The following is an 18,516-nucleotide window of genomic DNA, read 5'->3' on the forward strand; positions in this document are numbered from 1 at the left end:
AATTCAGAACTTGTAACCACGCATTTATTCCTCTTCAGCTGCTTCTTTTATAGGTGAAATGTGCCAACGGTCACATTTCATTTCCTTGAATCTGATTGGTTGTGCAAAGGTTCAGTGATTCAGACATGACGGTTTAGTCTTCAGACCTGGCGGTCTAGTCTTCAGATCTGGCGGTCTAGTCTTCCAGTATGTAGGTCAAACCGGCTAGGTTTGTCTTTTACTTAATATGGGAACTGTCGGTTGGACAGTTGTCTGTACCTGAAAGATTGCCTTTCTGATTTATCCTGAAGTAGAAAGATCTTGTAGGACGGTCTTCTGCAGCTTGTAGACTTTCCTCAGACTTGTATGAATATGGCAATGTTCAGTCTGTTCCTTCGGTATCATTCTCAACAGATATCCAAAGTATCTTTTTATGCTTGTCGGTTATGTATGTTAATAGGATGACTTCCGGTTTTTTCCTTGGCTTCTGAATGTCCGACTGTTTAACCGATTCTGGCCTTCTGATTTGATCGATCTTGACTTTCTTGTGCGGTCATGTTTCTGGTCGGTTTAATTGCTTGACCGGTTGAGTTTCTTAACCGGTTGAGTAATTTGACCGGTACGGTTCTTTGCTTGTTCCTGCACAAGAGTTTTGTTTTTGTTAAGTTTTATTTAACCGATCTAATTTTATCTAACAACTTGGAATCTTCGGCATACTCCGACTGCGAACAGAATGTCTGGTCGGCTGACTGTTAGGTAGTGGAGTGAGCCGATGATTCCTCGGTAGACTGTTATATCTACCACTTGACCGTCTTCGTCTTTATCCAGTTTTACTGATGATCTCATTGGAGTAGCCGCTTCGGCACAAGTGTCTATTCCAATTTTCTTAAGTAGTTCGGCTGTGTATTTGGGTTGGCTGATGAATGTTCCGGTGTCAATTTGCCGAACCTGCAGACCTATGAAGAAACTTAATTCCCCAATCATACTCATATCAAATTTGTCAGACATTAACTTTGAGAATTTGTTACATAATTTAGGATCGGTTGAACCGAAGATGATATCATCCACATATATTTGAACAAATAAAATGTGTTCCTTTTTCTCAAATTTGAAAAGTGTTTTGTCAACCAATCCTATTGTAAATTTGTGATCAAACAAGAATTCGGTTAAAGTATCACACCAGGCTCTTGGAGCCTGTTTTAAACCATAAAGGGCTTTATCAAGCCGGTATATATGACTTATTAGTTCCTGATTCTTAAAACCGGGAGGTTGATCAACATATACTTCTTCACTTAGTTTGCCGTTTAGAAAAGCACTTTTAACATCCATTTGAAAAACTTTAAAATTTTTGAAAGCCGCAAATGCCAAAAATATTCTAATAGCTTCAAGTCTAGCCACATGAGCAAATGATTCTTCAAAATCAATGCCTTCTTCCTGTTTCTATCCTTGAGCCACTAGTCTGGCTTTGTTCCTCGTAACCAAACCGTCTTTATTTAGTTTATTTCTGAACACCCATCTTGTTCCTATGACCGATTTATGTTTCGGTCTTGGAACTAGATGCAGACTTTATTTCTTTCAAACTGGTTTAACTCTTCTTGCATTGCTAAAATCCAATCGGGATCTAGCAATACTTCATCCACTTTTTTCGGCTCAATTTGTGATATAAAATATGAGTTTTCATACACTTCCAGATTTTGGTGCCTAGTTCGGACGGGTAAAGAGAGGTTACCTATTATAAGTTCAATAGGATGATTTCTGTTCCTTCTGAGGTTAATTCTGGTGGTGTCTTCCAAGCGCCCGGTTAGCTGATCAAGGTTAGATGAACGGGAGGCTAAGTAGAGTCAGATTGACCGATTTCCTCAGTGGGCACTAAGGTGTCAACTTCCTGCGGTAAGAAAACTTGATCAGGCTGAATCTCAGCATTAACCGCTTGATCATTGACAAACCGTCTATAAACCGGAACCTCATCTTCATCATCAAAATAAATATTGAAATTTTTCATTCTGTTATGAAGGTCAAAGGGTACTGCAGTATTACGTTCAACCGATTCATCAAAAACAACATGTGAAGTTTCTTCAACAATTAATGTTCTAGTATTATAAACTCTATATGCTTTACGGCTGAATAGCCCAACATTATTCCTTCATCGGATTTAGCATCAAACGCGGTCAAATAACTTTTGCCGTTGATGTGAACATAACATTTACAGCCAAAAATCCTAAGATACCGGATGTTAGGAACTTTGTCATGGTATATTTCAAATGGTGTTTTAGTAAAACGTTTGGTAATTAAAGACCCATTTTGAGTGTAACATGAAGTATTGATAGCTTCAGCCCAAAATTTTTGAGCAATACCCGAATCAGCTATCATGGACCTTGCAGCTTCCTTGAGAGTTCGGTTTCTTCTCTCAGCCATGCCATTTTGTTGAGGTGTTCTAGCACTAGACAACTCGTGCTTAATCATCAAGAAAAGTAGTTAAAGTACTGTTTGTGAATTCGGTTCCTCTATCACTTTTGATTCGGTTAATTCAGATAGATTTCTCATTTTGTATCCTTAAAAGTAATTTGATCAGGTTCGGTGTAGCTTGACTTTTAGACGCTAAAAATGTTACCCAAGTAAACCTAGAGTAATCATCAACAATTACCATGGTATAATGCATGCCTCCTAGGTTTGTGACCTTAACCGGTCCAAATAGGTCCATATGCAATAATTCTAAACATCATTCGGATTAAAAATTTCCTTTTCTTTTGAAAGATAATTTTATTTGTTTTCCCATTTGACATGCAACACATACTTTATCTTTGGAAAACGTGATGTTTGGAAAACTATGAACCAATTCTTTAGAACATATAAAGTTTAAAGTTTTGAAATTTAGATGGTTTAGCCGTTTGTACCACAGCCAGTTCGGATCATTTATAGCTATCATACAGATCGGGTTTTCAATATTAGTTTTCCAATCTACTTTGTTGATGTTTCCTATTCTATTTCCGGTTAGTAGAGTATCACCTTGATGATTTTTAACTAAGCATGCATGTTTCTGAAATTTAACCGTGTACCCTATGTCACACATTTGACTAATGCTTAATAGGTTAAAATGCAAATTTTCTACTAGAAGCACATTGTTTATAGACAGATTGCCATGGAGAATCTTACCCTTGCCCACGACTCTACCTTTTGAGTTGTCGCCGAAAGTTATCATTGCTCCGGCTTCATTAATGATGTCAACTAATAGTCCACTGTTCCCGGTCATGTGTCTTGAACATCCGTTGTCCAAGTACCATTCTGAGTTTTTTAACCGCTTGCTCCTTCTGACCTGTAAAACATAAGTATTTACTCTTTTATGGTACCCATATTCAGTTGGGTTCGTGGTTGATTAGTCCCTTTGGGATCCAGACTTTAATAAGTCAGATAACTTTTCCAGTAATGGTTTTAATTGATTTTTCGGTACTCGGCTTGACAACTTCTTGTTTGCTGAATAGTACTTTATGTTTTCGTGGTGGTGATGGTGTATTAGTTCTATATGAACGTGTGTCTGCTTTTATGTTTGCTGACCGATTGACTTTCCTTCTCTCAGGATGAAGCCATCTCTCCAATTCGGTTGGACCTACATATTTTATTTCCTTTTCCGGTTTTGAATCACGTTCTGCCTCATTGTCGGTTGAAGAGCTCTTGACAAATCTTACAAAAGGAAGATCGTCTTTTGTGAGTTTCATCCCATTGGGAGAGTTCTGGTTGATGGATATGTTGTTTTTGTATCCGAGACCAAATTTGCATTTGGGATGTCTTTTATATTTACACATCTGGTTCACCGCTTCACGAGATCTTTCCCAAGCAGCCGTGATATATTTTGTTCTTTCATCTTCTTCGGTTACCGGTTGAACTGTCTCCTTGAGCTTCTCGTTCTCGAAGGATAGTTCAGCCAATTTATATACCGTGGTTTCGATTGTCTCACCAGCGGTACCACTTGACTCTCCGGTTTCATGGATTGACCGAGTCAGTATATAAGCAGACAAGTTTCTGAACTCAACGACCATGTCGTTGAGGGCAGTAACTAGATCATTTTTAGTAAATTCTTCAAATGAGAAATCAAATACCTCTTCTTCATGTGCCATGAAGCAAGTGACTCTTTTTTCGTCATTTTCGGTGTCGGAGTAAGCCCAATCGCTTCCACCGTCAGATGCTATGAGTGCTTTCTGGATCTCATTTCCTTCACCGTTTTCTGTTCGCTACCGGTCGTTCCTTTGATATTCATTTCTCTGGCTGTCGCTTCTTTGACAATCGTTTCTTTGGTAGTCATTTCTATGGTAGTTGCTCACCGGTTTTCGGTCATCTTGTCTAGGTCTTCTACATTCGGACCTGTAATGACCAAAACCGTCATAGTTAAAACATCTTACATTAGATTTGTCGGTATAATTATAGTTGAAGTTCATGAATCTCCCGAATTTCTGTGCTAGCATGGCCATCACGTCTTTACTGATCTGATTAGCGCTTTTGATGGGAACCGGAACGGCTGGAACCGCTGACTCCACCGATGTCACTAGAGCTCTGGTTGTAGTTGATGTTATTGCTTCGTCTTCGATCCGAGATTTCATCTCGAATTCATAAGCTTTTAGGTCCTCAAATACATTGTGCAGTTTCATCTGCTCGAGGTTGCTTGATTCCCTCATCACCATGGTTTTATGTCCCATGCACTTGGTAAAGATCTCAATGTTTTCACAATGATCTCCCGGTTTTCATATCTCTTTCCAAGTGTGTACAACTCGTTGACCACACTGGTGAACCGATCACTGAATTCCTTCATGTTTTCTCCCGGCTTCATCTTGATGTTCTCATACTTTTGAGTTGCCACCAAGAGTTTGTTTTCCTTAGTTCTTTCGTTTCCTTTATGAACCTGAATGATAGTTTCCCAGGTTTCCTTTGCGTTTTGACAATCTTTGATTTTGTTGAACGTGTTATCATCTACAGCTTTGAAGATGTGTTTCATGCAATGGTTGTCCAGGTTATTTCTTCTTCTATCTTCAGCCGTCCATGTTCCACTCTCCTTTTCAATTTTTATCGGTCCATCCTTTAGGATGGTTTTCATCTCATCATCTAGTGTTACCAGATGTAGATACATCTGAGCCTTCCAGCCGCTGAATGCCTCGCTATTTAGAATCAGTGGCTTATCGTTGTGGGTCATGCTTCCCATCTTCTTTCGGTTCCTTGAGTGTTAAGAACCTCGCTCTAATACCACTTGTTAGGATCGGGATAGGCGATAAGGGACTAGGGTCCAGCTAATCGGTAATCTCTTACAACACAACACAAATTAGAATTAATCCGGTTAAGGACTAGAACCGCTCTTAACACTACACAGATTTTCACAGACTCTTGAACCGAGTTCAAGTGCGGAAATGTCCGTTTCAATCTGAAGCAACGTACACAATTCGATTTTGGAAGGTATTTAGAAGAGGTCGGTTAAAGTGGAGAGAGGGACCGATTCGGTTTGAGTGATTTATAATTCGGTTCGGTTAGAGTAAGTGAGCTGGAAAGTATGAGTAAAGAACACAAGACAAATTTTATGGATGTTCGGAGCAAACTCTCCTACGTCACTCCTTCTTCTCAAACAATGAGAAGGATATTCTCTAACTGGAATATTACACAATACAATACACAATCCGAATGAGTCTTAGTGACTGCTCGTTGGTTACACCACTCACACAATGATATAATACTTTTACACTTGGTAAAATACGCAGATTTCTACTTAGAACAATTTTACTTTGAGAACAGAATAGCTATATCAACTCAGGATGTTCTTCGGGTTTGATTATGTGAGAATCTTGATTGATTCTTGTTCGTGCGCGTTGTCACTGTTTGCTTTTCGTTCTTGGCTTCCTTTATATAGATAATATGACAATGGTCATATTTGTCTCTCATTCATTGATTGGTCAGCCGAACCGTTCAGGTTCAAGTAGCGTACACGCCTTGTCATTTTGGACATCTGGAAGACATGCATTAGCCGGTCGCCTATTTCAGAAGGTTGCGTGTGATCTTGGATAATTATTCATCATTGCTTTTGTTGCATGCTTCTGACTCGGATCACGGATCCTTCTTGTGCTCATTATCCAATAAATTCATTACGTCATATTTCATAGATTTCATCGATTTGAGTATTTTCCCGTTGGCCTTAAAATCTTCGATTTTTGAGCCATCCGGAAATATGCTTCGTCCAATTTTTCATTTGAGCCGATCTGGTTTAGAGAAGTAGCACCGTTTTTCTTGATTGTCCAGATCTCTTTGAGACACAATGTCTCGACCGGTCCGTTGTGGTTACCTGCAAAGGGAACATTGAGACTGGTTAAGTTCTTTTGTCCGGTTAAAATTAACTTACTTAGTTTTTCTAACAAGTTCATTTATAATATCTTGGAGAGTTTGATTATAAAACTGCTATTATCAAATATATATCTTGATAGGACCTACATAAACATGCCTGATTTCCTCAATAATTCTTGTCAACCAAACCTCATAACAAGTAGAACCAACAATATTAATGGACTCAGCTATTGAAAGACCACGTTCCCACGAGAGCGCTGCAATCCGATACAATATTTTTCCATAACTCTTCAATGCTCCTGCGGGTTCTTCCATATATCATTGCATTCCGTTTTTGCCAAATGTTATACACAACTACTCCAAAGCCGCACTTGATCACGCTTGTTGCAAATCTATTTCCCCATGCTTTGAGTAGTGCTGCATCTTTGATTTCATTCCATTCGTTCGGGAAGCTGATCATCTCCAGGCTTTTATAGAATTTGTCCCAAAGCTCCGAAGCAATACATCAGCTCCCGAATAGGTGATCTATGGTTTCTTCATTTCCTCTACATAGAAGACAGCTCGCGTCCGAGATGCTCATATACTTGCTAATACGATCACGAGTGCTGAGTCTTTCCCAGAAGGCGAGCCATAAGATGAACTGGTGTCTAGGGATAATCTTCGTTGACCATACAAGAGGAGCCCATTCTACTTTCTGCGTTTTTTCACGGATTATCTCCCATATTTTCTTCGATACCAGCTTCCCATTGTCCTCATCTTTCCATTCATGAATATCTGGTCTGTCGTGTAGTTGTATGTTACTTATATGATCAAGTATACTCTATCCTTCTAAATTTCTTCTTAGGAGTGAGTCCCAATTCCCGTCTTTAATGTCTCTGATTTTTGCTTCTGTGCAGTTCCTTCTGATGCGGGTATTTTGAAACTCCTCCTTGTGGATGATAGACTGGTTTTCCAACCAGGGGTCATGCCAGAATATAGTGCCTTTCCTGTCCCCTAGCCGGATGTCATAAAGATCTGCAATATCGCTTCAATTTAAGAATTTTTTTCAGAGACCATCTCATACCTTCATGAATTTTGCAGGTCCAGATGCTGGTTTCGTATTTCATAAACCTCGTATGCACCCATTTGATCCATAGTGACTCATGATTGAGCTCCAAATCCCATAGATGCTTGAAGGTGAGAGTCTTGTTCCACTCGATAGAGTTCTTCAAGCCGATGCCTCCATCGTCCTTCGGTTTGCAGAGAGCAGTCCATTTGACTTTTTTTCCTTCTCTTCCGCTATTGCCCCAGATAAAGTTCCTCATCAGCGTGTCGAACTCCTTCATTACCTTCTTTGGAATGACCATCTTCTGCGCCTAGTAACCAACTATTCCCATGACCACGGTTTTGATAAGTTCGATCCTCCATGCATAAGAAAGTTTTTTCGCTACCCAGTCAGATATAGTATTTTTCACCTTTTTAATCAGCGGCTTGCAGTGTGAGATCTCTATCTGCTTCGCGGTTAATGGAATTCCTAAGTACCTTACGAGAAAACTGCCTTCCTTGATGCCCATGATGTTGAAGATGTCCTGTTGTGTTTCGTCCTTCACGCCTCCATAAAATACCACACTTTTGCTTTCATTAATAGTTAAACTTGTAACCTCATAAAAGAACGTTAGTGCAACCCTAATAGTTTTAATGGAATAGATGTCTGCGTGCGCTAGAATGAACAAATCGTCAACAAAACATAAATAGGTTACCTCCTCTACCTCACAGAATGGGTGAAAAATGTATGGACGATTCTTTCGGAACATCACGAAGATGCTCTCAAAGATCGTCATGATAGCTACGAAAAGGTAAGAAGAGAGGGGGTCCCAAGATTGGATTATGTTGTCCTTTCCATAAATATGTTAATGAGATTGACAACAAACACATGATGGTTGGTATGGTTAGAATCAAATATACAAATGGTTGGTCTTGCTTTTATTTTGAGCCTTCTTCCTTTTCTAGCTTGCTTTCAGGAAGGATGGGATTTACAAAAAAGTTACTCTTATACATTCTTTAACATTTAGATAGAAACATGTAAATTAACTTAGTTTTGCAATTCTTTTCAAATAAAGTAGTTTTTCAACAATTAACTTTTTACTATTTATCATTAGTTATTCTTATTGGAACATCTATTGATGTCAAAAAGACTAATATGTGTAATTATTCTTGTTAATATTTATAACATTTAAATAAAAATGAATAAATGTTGAATTTACGTCCAACCCTGGAGTTGAAATAATAATTTCAACTAATTTGTGTAGTTTATTCCATTCTTTGAGATTTCTCTAAAGCTTTAATTTCCACATCCATAGTATTCTTTCATTCATTTCTTTACTTTATAAAGTGGGAACTTGTCTTCTTCTATTTATTCTTCCTTATTATATCACCTGGATACCTCTCTCTAGTAGATTACTCAACCTAAGAAGCCGTCTTCCCTTGTCTCTCTCTTTTCTCTTCTCTCTACCCTCTTCCTTTTTTTCAGAGGTTTCTAGGTTGAATTATGTTTTCCTAAATCCTTTATCAAAACAATCTCCACTCTCCAGTTATGCTTATTTGTGTCGTTCATGTCATCTCGTTCATGTTGCGATAATTTCAATAGCCCATAAAGACTATTTGGTTGAATTATGTTTTTTTTAGATCCTTTAGCGTTATTCGTGTCATTAACACCGCATTTATTTAAAGCCTACAATAAATAAATAAAAATACTATAAATTATAGATATGTTTACAATATAGTCCATTTATTTATATATTACTTTTATTCAAAAATAGTCAGGATTTTTATTTTCAAACCAATGAATACGATATTTTTCTAAATTAATTATTTATTTTAATCCCGTACAATGAGCATATATGCATTTTTGAAATAAGTTCGTTGGCTTGGGATTATTTTAAAATTATAATTAGGGTGCAAAAAATGAGTGTATATAAAATGCCACTTTTGGACAAAGTTTGAAAATAAATATTAATTTTGTTAAACGCATGTCCAAGCTTGATAAATATACACTACCCAGGAAATCCCTAATTTATAATTTTATTTATTCATCAATTTAGGAAAGCAATAAAAGGACGGAGTGATAAAATCAGGCGATCTACGTGATCAATGATATCCTTACTCTAATGCCTATTAGGCAAAATGTTGTATGATTTAGATCTTGGAGTGTTTTCCTCTAATCTTACCCATGAAGTATGGTGGACTTAGTTTTTAACTCTAACCAAGGTTTGTTCAACTTTTGACCTGACTAGAGTTAGTTTTTTAACTACGGTTAAGGTGTGACTAGTAATGCAAGTGTTTGACTCAAATTGGGATATTGAGACATCGCAAAACACTGCACGAGGTTGTGTTCATGTGTGGGTGGATGAATGCCATATGAGTATATATTAATGTTGTTACATATCTTGTCTTAGATAACATAAACTATATATAAATATGATGTTACAAATAAATTAAATCTACGAAAAACGAAATCACCGATTGAGATTCTGATTCGAGGCATTTGTTAGTCACATTTTCCTTAAAATAATTCCATCGTCTCCCATTTGTGCTGGAGCTTATCGTAGATGACTGTCTTCCAGGGTACAACGAATCCAGTAGTGATTCTGCAATGAAATCACTGCTCGTCGAACTTGATCAGTGTACCTGAACTATCACCGGGTTTAAAAAAAATATCAAACAAAGAACTCAAAAAATCACTCACAAAATAAGAATAGGCTTTTAGAATTCTAGAGTCAGAAAATATAATATGATAGGGTTGTTTGAGATTATAGATGAGGGGTTATATATTGTTGAAAAGTTAAACTTTTATAAAAATAAAATCAACCATTAATCTTTGATCAAATAACTGATATTGATTGCCTCTTCATTGCCCTTTGTATTTTTTCTTCATTAGAAAATACACGTTACATGATTTTCTAAATTGCTAATAATTCTCTTGCGTTTAAGCACGAATTTGGACCATCACCAAAGCAAAGTTATGACTTAATTTTAATCTATTTTATACATTTTGGTTTATTTTGATTAAGTTTATTCCATAATCATTTAAATATATTTATAACTTTCAACTCATGTATAGTGTTTTCTTGTTATAGATGAAAAAAATGAGAAAGAGAAAGAGATAAAAATATTCTTAGATCTACTTAATAAAATGAGCATTTTTAAAGTTTATTCAATGACTTAGAGCTTTTATTTATTTAAATTGTACGTACTAATGAATGTTTTCTACTCAAAGTATAAATTAGTACATAAATCTTAGTACTTTTACCCTACAAGTATGACAAAGTGGAAAAAGTCAATCTAAGAGTCTAAAATATCACAAATTTTATTAACAAATTTGTATGAATGTAGGGTGTCACACTTTGAATGTATGTGTCATGCTAAATGACACAAATTATATTAATAGATATTTACTAACATAAAAGTTTAGACTTAGATACTTGTAATTGGTTTAGGCAATAAACTGATTTCTCCATGCCTCTTTAAAACTACAAATTAAATAGGATAAATAATTTTAAAAATGAGTGGTTTTAAAACAAATTTAATTTCATACATGTTTATGTGATAAAAACAATTATTAAATGTTATAACCCATTGTATTTCTTTATTTTTGTTTGTGTATGTAGGAATAATGACTCCAAATTCAAGAGTTGTGAAAGCATCACATGCCATAAGAGATTTGGGTGTTAGCGAGGAGAAAACAATGTCTGTGATGGAAAAACTTTTAAAATTATACAATAAAAATTGGAAACTTATTGAGTAAGACAACTATAGAGTTCTCAGATGCTATATTTGTGCGAGATGAAACGCCGGTCTGTCTCTTTTCTTTTTTTCAATAATTGATTAATTTATTTTTCTCTTATTATTATTCTTTCATTTTTAACAGAAAGAAGATAGACCTATTGTTAAGAAGTCGTGTCTAAAGAAGGAAGAAACGGATGATATGTACTAATAATTTTCCGCGTAACAACCATGGTAATATTAGTAAACGCCATTTTGGTGCAACTACATCATCTACAATTATAAACAAAGGAAAACAACCTTCAATAAAACTTGAAGGTATGTGTGATGGAAGTGAATAATTTCATATTTTTCATGTTTAATCTATCTAATATTGTCCATGTGAAAAATAATATGTTATAAGTATTAATATTGATTTGTTACATTGTCCAGATAAAAAAACTTCTTCAAAATTTGTCAACCGTGCTGAGATTTGAGAAAAAGGAAATGTTTCAAAAATTATAGAGAAAAGACATGACATTTCAAAAAGGCAAGAAGCAGTTGTCATTACACTAGTAAACGAGATTAACGATGAACCTACTCCAATATTTCATTATATTTCGAAAAATGTGATAAATGACAAAGCTTATGTAAAATTTTCATTGGCCCGAATTTATGATAATAGTAATAGCTGTGCAACTTGTCACGGTAATTGTGTATCATCTTTTCCACCATGTCATGAATGTGCCCGAGAGACTCTTGTCGATTTTGCATACAACGTGGATGGCATTGTAAAAGAGGACTTTATAGACCAATGTATCTCTATGAATCGCTTTCCAAAAAAGCACAAGAAATTTTACTTTAAGGGGGACTGTCCGCTTTAAAAATTGAGAAATGATGCCAATTTGCAAGATTGTCAATATAGAGGACATTTAATAAAGAAATTCATTAAAAAATGTTGTTGGAAATGCGGATGCAATAAACAATGTGGGAATCGGGTTGTGCAACGATGTATAAATAAAAAATTGCAAGTTTTTATGACACCTAAAATTGGTAAAGGATGGGTCTTCGAACCCTACAAGACCTTCCAAAGGGTGCTTTTGTTTGTGAATATGTTGGTGAGATACCTACTAACGCTGAGTTATACGAGGGAGTGTTGGCCAAACGAGATGGTGAAGTGCATACCTATCTTGTTCTACTTGATTCTGATTGGGGCTCAGAAGGTGTCTTAAAAGATGAAGAAGCTCTATGCGTGGATGCTACTTATTATGGAAATATTGCAAGGTTTATTAATCATAGGTAAGTTAAGGAATTTAATTAATCTAAAATCTAATTTTGTGAAACTTTATTGTTAATGTGTTATTTATTTATTGTGTTAGGTGTTTTGATTGCAATTTTCTTGAAATATCAGTGGAGGTGGAGACTCCAGATCATCATTATTATCATGTAAATATTTGTGAAATTTTGGGCAACATTTTCACATAAATGAGTCATTTTAATAGATTCATCATATTATCTCATATCTTTTTCTCATTTTTAATAAGTTATTTTATATCACAATGTGTATTTAATTGATTACCATTCCAGATCTCCCATTTTGTACAGCTTGCATTCTTTACCTCAAGAGAAGTGAAAGCAATGGAAGAACTAAATTGGGTAAGTAGTGTTATCCAATGGTTATTTAGTCTAACACATATTAATAGAATTTTCAATTAGTTCATTTAGATTATGATTTAATCACATATAAAGTTGACATGTTACCAAGTGTTCAAGAAATTTTTAATTAGTTCATTTATAATATCTTGGAGTTTGATTATAAAACTGTTATTATCAAATATATATCTTGATAGGACCTACATAAACATGCCTGATTTCCTGAAGAATTCTTGTCAACCAAACCTCATGACAAGTAGAACCAACAATATTAATGGACACAGCTTTTGTAGATGATAATGAGACTATTGGCTTCATTTTGAAAGACCATAAACTGCTCTACACACAAAAATAGATTTGTTTTTCTTGTCATTTAAGTCTTTCTTATTAAGTTATCTCAATATTCTTTTTCTGTTGCTGCAAGATTGGATTATGCTGTCCTATCCATAAATATGTTAATGAGATTGCCAACAAACACAAGATGGTTGGTCTGGTTAGAATCAAATACAAACACATGATGGTTGGTCTTGCTTTTCTTTTGAGCCTTCTTCCTTTTCTAGCTTGCTTTCAGGAAGGATGGGATTTACAAAAGAGTTACTCTTATACATTCTTTAACATTTATAACATTTAGAAAGAAACTAGTAAATTAACTTAGTTTTTTAAATTCTTTTCAAATAAAGTAGTTTTTCAACAATTAACTTTTTACTATTGATCATTAGTTATTCTTATTGGAACATCTATTGATGTCAAAAAGACTATGTGTAATTATTCTTATTAATATTATAACATTTAAATAAAAATGAATAAATGTTGAATTTACATCCAACCTTGGAGTTGAAATGACAATTACAACTCTAATTGCTACATTTGTAAATAAGTGTGTGTAGTCTATTCCATTCTTTGAGATTTCTCCAAATCTTTAATTTCCACATCCATAGTATTCTTTGATTCTTTTCTTTACTTTATAAAGTGTGAACTAGATAAATTTATTTGTCTTCTTCTATTTATTCTTCCTTAATATATCATGCTTCCCTTATCTCTATCTTCTTTCTTCCCTTATCTGGTTTCTAAGTTGAATTATGTTTTCCTAAATCCTTTAGCAAAACAATCTCCACTCTCCAATTATACTCTCCAATTATGCTTATTTGTGTCTTTCGTGTCATTCCGTTCATGTTGCGATAATTTCGAAAGGCACATAAAGACCATTGGGTTGAATTATGTTTGAATTATGTTTTTCTAGATCCTCTGACGAAACTATATGTGTCGTCTGTGTCATTCATGCTGTTAACGCCGTTTTTATTTAAATCCTACAATAAATAAATAAAAACACTATAAATTTTAGATATCTTTTCAATATAGTCCATTTATTTATATAATAATTTTATTCAAAAATAGTCCGGATTTTGTTTTTGAAACCATGAATACGATATCTTTTCTAAATTAATTATTTATTTTAATACCATGAAATGAGCATATATACGCATTTTTAGAAATAAGTTGGTTGACTTGGGATTATTTTAAAATTATAATTAGGGTGAAAAAATGAGTGTATATAAAATGCCACTTTTGAATAAAGTTTTAAAATAAATATAAATTTTAGAAAACGCATGCCCAAGCTTGATAAATTTACACTACCCAGGAAATCCCTAATTTATAATTTTATTTATTCATCAATTTAGGAAAGGAATAAAAGGGCGGAAAGATAAAATCTGGCGATCCACGTGATCGCCAGATATCCTTACTCGAATGCCTATTAGGCAACATGTTGTATGATTTAGATCTTGAAATGTTTTCCTCTAATCTCACCCATGAAGTATGGTGGACTTAGTTTTTAACTCTAACCAAGGTTTGTTCAACTTTTGACCCGACTAGAGTTATTTTTTTAACTACGGCTAAGGTGTGACTAGTAATGCAAGTATTTGACTCAAATTGGGATATTGAGACATCGCAAAACACTGCACGAGGTTGTGTCCATGTGTGGGTGGATGCCCTATGTGTATATATTAATGTTGTTACATATCTTGACTTAAATTACAGAAAATATATATACATATGATGATACAAATAAATTAAATAAAATTAAATATACGAAAATCGAAATCACCGATTGAGATATTGATTCGAGGCATGTGTTATACACATTTCCCTTAAAACATTTTCATCGTCTCCCGTTTATACTTGAATTTATCGTAGATGACTGTCTCCCAGGGTACAACGAATCCAGTAGTGATTCTGCATTGAAATCACTACTCGTCGAACTTGATTAGCGTACCTGAACTATCACTGAGTTTTAACGAAAATATTGAGCAAAGAACTCAAAAAAACACTCACAAAACAAGAAGAGGGCTTTTGGAATTCTAGAGTGAAAAATATAAGATGATAGGGTTGTTTGAGATTAGAGATGAGGAGTTTTATATTGTTGAAAAGTTAAACTTTCATAAAAATAAAATCAACAATTAATTTTTGATCCAATAGCTCACCTTGATTGCCTTTTCATTTCCCTTTGTATTTTTTCTTCATTAAAAAATACACGTTACATGTCACAAATTTTATTAACAGATATTTACTAGCATAAAGGTACTCAGATACTTGTAATTGGTGTAGAATATAAACAAATTTCTCCATGCCTCTTTAAAATTTCTTTAAAACTAGAAATTAAACAAGATAGATAATTTTAAAAATTCTAAGTTTTATCACAAATTTTAATGTCATACATGTTTATGTTATAAAAACAATTATTAAATGTTATAACCCATTGTATATCTTTATTTTTGTTTGTGTATGTAGCAATAATGACTCCAAATTCAAGAATTGTGAAAGCATCACATGCCACGAGAGATTTGGGTGTTAGCGAGGAGAAAACAATGTCTGTATTGGAAAAACTTTTGAAATTATACAATAAAAATTGGCAACTCATGGAGGAAGACAACTATAGAGTACTCGCAGATGCTATATCTGAGCGAGATGAAACGCCAATTTGTCTCTTTTCTTTTTTTTGATAATTGATTAATTTATTTTTCTCTTATTATTATTCTTTCATTTTAACAGAAAGACGATAGACCTAATGTTAAGAAGTCGTGTCTAAAGAAGGAAGAATCGGATGATTACTTGTTTTGTACCAATAATTTTCCGAGAAACAAACATGGTAATATTAGTAAACGCCATTTTGGTGTAACTACATCATCGACAATTATAAACAAAGGAAAACAACCTTCAATAACATTTGAAGATATGTGTGATGGAAGTGAATAATTTCAAAATTTTCATGTTTAATCTATCTAATAATGTCCATGTTAAAAATAATATGTTATACATTACCGTATTAACATTGATTAGTTACATTGTCCAGATTAAAAAACTTCTTCAAAATTTGTCAACAGTGCTGAGATTTGCGAAAAAAGAAATGTTTTACAAAGTATAGAGAAAATACATGACAATTCAAAAGTAAAGAAGCAGTTGTCATTACACTAGTAAACGAGATTAACGATGGACCTCCTCCAACATTTCATTATACTTCGAAGAAGTTGATATATGACAAAGCTTATGTAAATTTTTCATTGGACCGAATTGATGATAATAGTAATAGCTGTGCAACTTGTCACGGTAATCGTGTATCGTCTTATCCACCCTGTGAATGTGCCCGAGAGACTCATGGCGATTTTGCATATAACCTGGATGGCATTGTAAAAGAGGACTTCGTAGACCAATGTATCTCTATGAACTGCTTTCCAGAAAAGCACAACAAATTTTACTGTAAGGGGACTGTCCGCTTCAAAAATTGAGAAATGATGCCAATTTGGAAGATTGTCAATGTAGAGGACATTTAATAAAGAAATTCATTAAAGAATGTTGGTGGAAATGCGGATGCAATAAACAAAGTGGGAATTGGGTCGTGCAACGAGGTATAAATAAAAATTTGCAAGTTTTATGAAATCGGAAGTTGGTAAAGGATGGGGTCTTCGAACCCTACAATGCCTTCCAAAGGGTGCTATGTTTGTGAATATGTTGTAGAGATACTAACAAACGCTGAGTTATACGAGCAAGTGTTGGACAAGCGAGATGGTGAAGTGCATACCTATCCTGTTCTACTTCTGGATGCTGATTGGGACTCAAAAGGTGTCTTAAAAGATGAAGAAGCTCTTATTGAAAAATTGCAAGGTTTAATCATAGGTAAGTTAAGGAATTTAATTCTGTGAAACTTTATTGTTAATGTGTTATTTATTTATTGTGTTAGGTGTTTTGATTGCAATTTGCTTGAAATACAAGTGGAGGCGGAGACTCCAGATCATCATTATTATCATGTAAATATTTGTGGAATTTTTGTGCAACATTTTCACATAAATGAGTCATTTTAATAGATCCATTATATTATCTCTAGTATCTCCTATCTTTTTCTCTTTTTTAATAAGTTATTTAATATCACAATGTGTATTTAATTGATTACCATTCCTAATCTCCCATTTTTTACAGCTTGCATTCTTTACCTCAAGAGAAGTGAAAGAAAAGGAAGAATTAAATTGGGTAAGTAGTGTTACCCTATGGGTATTTAGTCTAACACATATTAATAGAATTTTCAATTAGTTCATTTAGATTATTATTCAGTCACATAAAAAGAAGACATATTACCAAGTGTTCAAGACATTTTTAATTAGTTCATTTATAATATCTTGGAGAGTATGATTATAAAACTGTTATTATCAAATATGTATCTTGATAGGACCTACATTAACATGGCTGATTTCCTCAATAATTCTTGTCAACCAAACCTCATGACAAGTAGAACCAACAATATTAATGGACTCAGCATTTGTAGATGATAATGAGACTATTGGCTGCATTTTGAAAGACCATAAACTGCTCTACACACAAAAATAGACGTGTTTCATTTAAGTCTTTCATTCTTGTACAACACCATAAGATTCATTGTCCCTCTAAGTTATCTCAATATTCTTTTTCTGTTGCTGCAAGATTGGATTATGTTGTCCTTTCCATAAATATGTTAATGAGATTGCCAATAAACACATGATGGTTGGTCTGGTTAGAATCATATACACACACATAATGGTTGGTCTTGCTTTTCTTTTTTGCCTTCTTCCTTTTCTAGCTTGCTTTTAGGAAGGATGGGATTTACAAAAGAGTTACTCTTATACATTCTTTTACATTTATAACATTTAGATAGAAACGGTTAGAAAAAGAACTTAATCAAATTTGTTAATTAAATGTGCAGGAACAGCTTCAACCGAATCAGCTGAACTAATCAACAGAATCAACTAAACCAAATAATCAAACTGATTTATCTTCTTAGTAAAAAAGAATCGACTCAAAACATATTTGATGATAAGCCAAATCGGTTCAACCTTCAGATCCGGCCAGAAGTTCTAAACCGATAAATTTCGGCTGGCTCATGAAATCGAAGATCATAAGGCCAACGTGAAGATTATTCAAAATCACGAATAATCTGAAGATGACGTAACCAAATATTTTGGGAATATGGAAAGAAGGATTCGATATAAGGCATGCGACAAATCTAATCATTACAGATCTTATCAAAGTTTACAAGCAACCCTTACGGTGCAGGTGGCTGCCTTCAATGCATGACTGCCACATGTACAAAAAGCAAAGCTACCTACTCTAGCTGGCTCAGCTGACCAATCAACAGATGATAGAGAAATATGATTGTTGTCATATTTCCTATATAAAAGGAAGCCAAGTGCAGTAAATAAAAATATACAACGTGCGCGAGCTATAAAACCCAGTTTTCACCTGATCAAGCCTGAAAAGAATCTTGAGTTCATACAGTTTTCTTGATCAAAAGTGAAACTGTTGTAAACG

The 18,516-nt window shown here is 34.3% G+C and overlaps 1 pseudogene; it reads left to right on the plus strand.

Annotated features, from left to right (window-relative positions):
- The first annotated feature begins 11,249 nt into the window (after window positions 1–11,249).
- LOC124939230 lies at window positions 11,250–16,466 on the plus strand (annotated as a pseudogene).
- Window positions 16,467–18,516: the final 2,050 nt, after the last annotated feature.

This window comes from Impatiens glandulifera, chromosome 5, assembly GCF_907164915.1.
Source record: "Impatiens glandulifera chromosome 5, dImpGla2.1, whole genome shotgun sequence".
NCBI classification, from domain to species: Eukaryota; Viridiplantae; Streptophyta; class Magnoliopsida; order Ericales; family Balsaminaceae; genus Impatiens; species Impatiens glandulifera.